The following is an 8,433-nucleotide window of genomic DNA, read 5'->3' on the forward strand; positions in this document are numbered from 1 at the left end:
GTACAAGGAACTCAAAAAGCTTGACACCAGAGAATCAAACAACCCTATTAAAAAATGAGGTAGAGAGCTAAACAAAACGTTTTCAGTTGAGGAACACCGAATGGCCGAGAAACATCTGAGGAAGTGCTCAACATCCTTAGCCATCAGGGAAATGCAAATCAAAACAACCCTGAGATTCTACCTCACACCAGCCAGATTGGCCAAGATCCAAAACTCAGATGACAGCAGATGCTGGCGAGGCTGCGGAGAAATAGGAACACTTCTCCACTGTTGGTGGGGTTGCAAGCTAATACAACCACTCTGGAAATCTGTCTGGCGATACCTCAGAAAATTGGATATAGTACTACCTGAAGACCCAGCTATTCCACTTCTGGGCATATACCCCAGAGACATTATAATACACAACAAAGATATATGCACCACAATGTTCACATCGGCTCTATTTATAATAGCCAGAAGCTGGAAGGAACCCAGATGTCCTTCAGAAGATGAATGGATACAAAAATTGTGGTACATATACACAATGGAATACTACTCAGCCACCAGAAACAATGACTTAACCAAATTCTTAAGAAAATGGCTGCATCTAGAGAATATCATCCTGAGTGAGATAACCCAGTCACAAAAGAACAGACATAATATGCAGTCACTGATAGTGGGATGCTAACCCCAGAGGCTTGCACTCCCCCAGAAACAACTCACAGACTGTATGAAGTCCAAGAAATAAAGAAAACAAAACAAAAAAAAAAAAATATTTACAAAACTAGAAAACTTTAACTATTTTCATGTTACATTTTGTTTTATATGTACTTTAGCTCACTGTAACTATTAAGTTTTCAAGACATACTATCAAACCTTGAAAAAAATCAAGTACTGACTAAAAAATATATTCATATAGTTTTATGTAAAAATTATGTTAAAATGTGAAAAAAGTACTGACAAAAATGTATAATTTTAAGCAAAAAATGTTTAAAATCTTTACATTTATCTTTGTTTTGTAAAATAAAGTTGTTTAAAAAAAAAAAAGAAGAGATGATGACACTATATGAAGGGACCAGATGTATTCACAAAATAGTTGCAGTAAGACGTCAGACATGAAGATACACAAAGAGTAGGGCAAGCCAGGGCAAGTATCCGCTTGAAAGTAAAGGACCATGAGGCTGACAAATAGGTATTCTTACAGGGTTAAATAACTAAGAACATTCCTAGCATAGCACCAGCTGCACCTTAATAAAAATACCAGGTCTCTATGTATATGTATTCTGTGAATGAAGACAAGTTAGAATAGTGCAATGGGTGCTTTTGTGTGTTATCTAAACACAAGCTTGTGTTTTCACAGAAAAAGAAGCCTCCCTTGAAGAAATGCTTCCATGAGATCAAGGTTTAAGGTATCTTCTCTTCTCAAATGGTGATCAAAAAAAGAAAAAGAAAAAAAACCAAAAAAAAAAAAAAAAAAAAAAAAAAAAAAGCAAAACCACATGTGTTTAGTTCAATTCCTGGATTGGCAATCTTGGATTCTATAAGAAAGCAAGGTGAAAAAACAAGCAAGCTAGGGCATTCATGTCAATAAGCAGCATTCCTTCATGACCATTCTCCAAGTTCCTACCCTGTGTGAGTTCCTGATATAACCTCTTTTGATGATGAACAGCAATGTGGAAGTGTAAGCTGAATAAACCCTTTCCTCCCCAACTTGCTTCTTGGTCATGATATTTCATGCAGGAATAGATGCCCTGATTAAGACGAACTGGTACCAGCATACTGGGGTATTCCTGTGACAACCTGACCATGTTTTGGGGAGGACTGTGAAAGAACATTGGAACTTTGGGAAAGAAGAGCCATTGGGTGTTAAGAGCTCTGTGGGATGGTCTGTAAGACATTGGAAGATAATTTTGAGAACAGTTCAGAAGAGGGAGGCCTGGCTTGTGAAATTCAAGAGGGAAGATTAAATACCATTGCTGTATTGATTATGAAGATTGTGTAGTTTTGGTTAACTGGAATTGAAGAATCATCTGTGATTAATAAGATACCATATATACTAAAGTTAAACCTTTGCATTACTAGACTATTGATGCTGGTTAGCTAGAACTAAGAAATTAGTGGTGATTAAGCAGAGAACAGCATGGTTGAGATGAAATCTTCTGGGAAGTGTTTTCTGAGACCACAAAGAGGGTGTGCTTCAGAGAAAGCCAAGGTTGTACCTCAGACATAGTAATGTGTAAGAGTCACGTAGGTGGTATTGGTTTTGAAGGCATGAAGGGGTCATGCAGAGTAGTTGAGACTCAACTCTTTGAGAGACCATGAAAGGCCACTGTTGAAGGTGTAGCCTCAGTTGCAATTGATGACTCAGGTCTAAATGGGTCGTATAAGGAGTTGAGGTTTGGCATATTAAAAAAGCTTATGAGAGGCTATTGGTGAAGTCTAGTTGCAGTGGAAGACAGTAATATTTTGAAGATTCCAGTACCATGAGATGACCACCAAGAATAGCAGACAATAGTCGAGTACAGGAATCTAGAAGACAATGTGTGTACTACAAAGGTCAGAGCTGGAGAAGTTACTGACGCCCTTAGGAGAGCCCAGAACATAGGGAGTTGATCACAAACATTGAATAGTTAGAGTTTGGTCATGATTTTGATTGTCACTGTGCCCCCAATATTTTTAGCTCTTGAATGAAGAAAAGTATTTTATTGCAGTCCACAGTTAAGAGATTTTGAATTGAAAAGGACTTGGAATTTTAAAAGCAATTGGGAACTTTAAAGGTATTGATTATATGTAAGAATTTGTGGGACTTTTAAAGTTATATAGATCTTGGGGATAAATAAGGAAGTACGGTTTGAAGCTTAATAGTGATGTGTTTGTGTGTCAAGTTGACAAGGGGTAAATTTTACTGGTTGGTTTTGTGTGTTTACTTGACACAAATTGAAATTATTGTAGAGAAAGTAACCTCACTTGAGAAAATGCCTCCATGAGATACAGTTGTAAGGCATTTTTCAAATTGTGATCAAGTCTGGAGGGCTCATTTCAGGTGGTGCTATCCATGGACTGGTAGTTTTAGATTCTATAAGAAAAGAAGTTGAGCAAACCATGGACAGCAATCCAGTAAGCAGCACCCTCCATGGCTTCTGCATCAACCCCTACCTCCAAGTTCCTACCCTTTGTGAGTTCCTGTCCTGACTTCTTTCAATTAGAAACAGCAATGTGGATGTGTAAGCTGAATGAACCCTTTTCTTCCCCACTTGCTTCTTGGTCACAATGCTTTGTGCATTAGTAGAAACCTGACTAACACAATGAACATAGACCCTGCATTTATATGACAGAAAATATTCTTAGAATGCCCCCACTCAAAAATTACATTTACAGCATATAGGCATCAAAACATACAATATACACAGTAAATTTGTTTCATCATTGTATGGCAAAATTTTGTTCAATATTCATTCAAATTTCACTTAAATTCTATTAAATTTGTCAGACATCTGAGAGGCATATTTGTAATTATTTCTAGTCTTGCATACTAAAACTCATAGTTAATTTTGATTTCTGTTATTATTCATTTTATAGCTTATGAGGAAAAACTATTAATCTGCTATCTTTGTAAGATACTCAGTAAGCCATTGCCTGGCCAACATATATTAAATCATTACAGGAAACAGAAAGAAACATTAAGTACTCTTATTGTATAGGACAAAAAAAAACCTGACTTTGTAGAAATTCTAACTCTTTGCTTCTGTTTCAAATAGTGTGTCAGAGTTTTTGAGAATATGAATAAACTATTTAGAAATACCAAGAGACCAACGAGACCATCACAAGAATAAATAGATTCCCTTCAAACACTGAATATCCAATATAGCCATCTTGTGATCTATGGGTTATGTAGCAATATTGAGGGCTGATAAAAAAGCTAGATTCTTAGTAGCAAAGAGAACATATGTTGGAGTAGTCTGGTCCACTAATATTTATAGAGAGGACTAGAAACTTTTAAATAAAGAATATTAAGACACAAATCAAGATATCTAGAATATGAGAATTATAGCGTTCAAACTCCCTTTATGTGTAAAGACAGAAATGAAGAACTTGAAGAAAGAATTATATAGGAGAAACTTTGACTGATGATATAAAAATTGAGTTCTAAATTCGGAAAGCAAAGTAGAATGGAGAGGAGAATATTAACATAGAGGTTCTGTCAATCAGCAGTGACTCACGCTCACATTGTACAGCCCATTATTACTGAAGTATGTTGTGAAAGCACAGGCTTTAATGGCCATTGACAAGGCATCTATCGAAAGAGTGCCTTCCATCAAAAGTTTTTCTATGTTAGTGTTCTAGAACAGTTCCGAGTCTGGGTTGTTCAGGAAGTTTATTTTATCTCTTCCCATCTTATTCCCAATGACTCAATTATAGTTACTTTTTTGAGATGTAACAACTGAACACAGTGAAGTATCTAAGAATTTTTATAACAGCTACAACAGGTCAAGAGATCTTGAAGAGAATGGGGACTTCCAAAAGACAGTTGTATTGTTAAAATTAAGTGTAAAACTCATGTTAACCTTTATTCTTAGAGCATGTTGACCTCCATTCTTTGTGATATATTGGTTGTTCCACAAATAAAGTAACCCATAATTTCTTTTCTTTTGAAAGATGGTACATTCCATTTTGGAGATACCATTAGGGATATACAATTTTTCACTCTGAAGGCTTTCAAATTTAGAACTGCATCGAAAAATTTTATCTCTGTCTTTCTGCCAAAAGTACCTTTCTATGTTAAAAATCAACTTCAATCTTTCACTTTAAAAAGGAAGCCTAGATCATGTCGTAAAGTATTAGGACTTGCCAACACTCCATTTCTGTTGATCCTGTCACTGGCTTCTTTGATAGTTTCAGACAAAAGTTTCATCTTGCTCTGAGCTACATGGAATCATGTAGTTCATTTAAAAGTGTAGATTTCTTATCACCTCATCAAAATATGTGTCTAAAAACCAGTTTTCTATGAAATAGATTTTTTTACTACTATCCTAATAAACTATTTAATCCTCCCTACACTAGAGACCTCAGTAGTCACATGTCTCTTCTTGCTTTTTTGGGGGGTGGGGTGGGGGATGGGGACTATATCCTAGTGGTAAAAAAAACTAGTTACAAAGGTCTGGTGTTTTGAGTGCTAAAGAAATGAATCTGACTCATGCTACAAAAAGCATTGTCTATGCTAGACTTCAAGAAAACTTTGAAAACATATTAGTTTAAAATCTCAAAGTTCTAATGAACTCTGCTAATTTTAGACCATGAACAAAAGGGTCACATGAAGGAATCTTATACTGCTGGGAACAAATGATTCCTCCTTAAGGGATACAGAACGCCATGCTTTCTTCTCCTTTCCTCTGTCTTTTGATGCTGGAAGACATGCTATAGAAGATGAGATTCCTCATCTTGTGTTAGCCACCTTTTAATATTTGAGACCGTCTTCTATTTAACTAACAAGAGAGAGCCAGGATTGATACTCAGAAAAAAATCCACTTTCAAATACAAAAACAAGGCTATTTTTTTTGTTAAATAAAATTTACTTCATTTTCTTCAGTCTTCAAAGAACTCAGATGCTTTCCTCTCTTGTTGGCTTGGTAAGAGCAATGAAGGACATGGCTCATGAACTCTTGACCCTTAGTCCCATTACAGCAAAGTACAAGTCAACAGAGATACAAAACCTAGACCAAGTAATTCTTAGTAGACTTAAAGTTTTATGGCTTGATCCTTTGATCTTTTAAAAACTGGTCATGTATTTTAACATTGTTCTCTGGATGGATGTTGGAAATGAGCTTGTAATTCAGGTGACACATAAATGGAGCTGAAGGAAAATCATGCCCTGGTTGGTTTTACTTCTCACTTTTGCTTTCTTGAGAAAAAGTCCCACTTGTCCGACTCTGTAACCAAGCCTGACCAAGAACTAAACTATGTACTTGAGGCTTGTCTTGAACTCTCAACCATCTCGCCTTAGCTTCCTGAGTGCCGGGAGCTTGATAACCATCATTTTATTATTAGATTTTCTTAGTCATTCTCATCCATTTAGACATTTTCAATGCCTGGTCCTTAGTATTTCGTTTGAGACTCATCTCTGCCATACGACTGTCAACTTCTAACATATCACATTAATTTCTGGTTTAGATGTGATCGGGTTCAAAGTCTCCACTGTCTAAAGTACAAGTTTTAGAGCAGGACCATTTTTTTTAACCACATAAAAGTTGAAATTCCTAGTAGATGTGCTTCTTGATGCTTGTAAACCGTTGTGTAGAAAAAGATGAGAGTCTTCAAAGCATAGAAAGTCTGCAAAGCCATAGAAAGTGCCAGGCTTGTTGCTGATGTTTTGTTTTACTTTAAAAAAGAGATCAATAATGAAGAATTATTTATGAATGATTTCATATTTTCAGATTGCTTTTTACTATTAACTAATATAAAATGTTAAAAAAGTTCTATCTCAGAGACTGTAGCTGGTAACAGAAACTGTGAAATTTGTGGGTATCTGAACACCTACCCACAAGCAAAGCCCCACAAGTGTAGTTGTCATTCAGTGTCATTCAGAAAGGGAAGAGCCAAGGGATATACTGGCATATGTCAGAGGAGCCGTGCCAGGCCAGACATGCTGGAATGCTAGCCCTTTCGTGGAGAAAGTTGGCAGTGCCTGTGTAATATAGGACAAAAGTGACTGGTTTCATTAAGCTTGGTGTCAATGCTAACAATCAACTGATGTACAATTTGTCACCAGCAAACCCCATTATTGCTAGTCACTGCAGCATATCCATACATGCATGCATATCTCAATGACACTTTAGCTTTAAATTTTATTTATTAGCTGTAAATAATGTTTGGGTATGTAAGAAAGCTTGTAAACACTGGAGAGGCTGTTGTGGCTTTCTTCAGTGTAGATTTGTGGTGCTAACGTCGTACCCGTCTCTGTCACTGATTGTTCACTGAGCCGTCTCACGCTGATGATACAGCACAATGCCATAGGCTTTTGAGAGAAGGAAAGAAACTCACCTGTGTGAAGAAATGGAATCTTCTTTCAATAAAATTTAGAACATTTTATCATAAAAAAAGACCTCAGTAGTCATCATTTTAAACCATAAATTCCCCAATTCACAGGCTAAAAAGTAAGACTATGTTCCTACTGAAATCATTATTTTTCTTCCATTTATTGTGAGTCATTTATTCATATGACTATAAAAATTTATAATCGTTCTTACAAAGTTCTCTCAGAGAGCAATTAACCAATGTTTATTATGTTACAAGATATAAACTTGCATATTTGTTCTCTCCTTCAACAAATATGTTAGTTCACTGAGATTAAGAACCCTCTGTAGATGTTGTACATGTGTTTTAATATTAAATTTTAAATTAGTCATCAGTCTCATAGTCTTTCATATTTCTATAGATTTAACAATGCATAAATTTTGTGTTTAAATGTTTTGTTAGATGTTCTGTTGTTAGATTTCACTTTATTTTCATTAGCATATTAATACACCATATACATATATCTATATATATATCATTAGAGACTAGGACCATGTACATTATTAAATTCCATATGAATTCACATGAAATATAATTTTGTTCACTTAACTTATAGCATATTATGGATTGTTCTACAGTCCATTCATAAAATTATATGTGCATATTTAAACCGATCTTCTAGTTGCCTATTGTGATATGACTTTAATATTTTTCAGAACAAAAATTTATTAGTGGTGATCCATCTTGACTATTGAGTCATTTTGACTCAGTCTCTTCTTATTGTAAATGTTAATTATTACATTGCCTTCCATAAGTATATAATTATTTAGTGTCTATTAAAACTAAAATATAAAAATGAAAAGTTTCAGGAATATAGTTAAGGAGCTAGAAAATGCAGTTGAAGACAATCTGCTGTGATTGCTTTTGAGTGTGAGTTGCTGAACATCTATGTTGGTCATCCTCTTTCTTGTCAGTGGAATAGAACACAACACATTGGGTCCCAAACCTTCTATTCACCCTTCTTCAAATACCACCAATTCACCTTTTCAGAAACTGTCATTGGTGTCTGACTATAATTGATTATTCTGGAGTGAGATCCTAAGCCAATATAAACCAAAATATTATTTTCCCATGGCATTTCCCCCTCACTGAGTTAGTTATTTGACAATTGTATGCATTTTAAAAAAATGGATTCTTTTTACTCTCTCACTTCTGCTTAGATGTGCCAGAGCCCCCAGAAATGAGGAATCACTTACTTATAAAGAAGGAATAGAGTTTCATTAGTACAGACCATTTGTAAGTGCAACAAACCTTGCTATTTATATTCTCTAACAAGTGGAGAAAAGGAGAAGGCAATGATAAATATAATCTTTTTGAATTCGAAGCAAAAGTAAAGAGTAGGGGTGTAAAAAAGTGTGTGTGTGTGTGTGTGTGTGTGTGTTT

The sequence above is a fragment of the Micromys minutus genome, assembly GCF_963924665.1.
Source record: "Micromys minutus genome assembly, chromosome: 7".
In the NCBI taxonomy this organism is placed as follows: domain Eukaryota; kingdom Metazoa; phylum Chordata; class Mammalia; order Rodentia; family Muridae; genus Micromys; species Micromys minutus.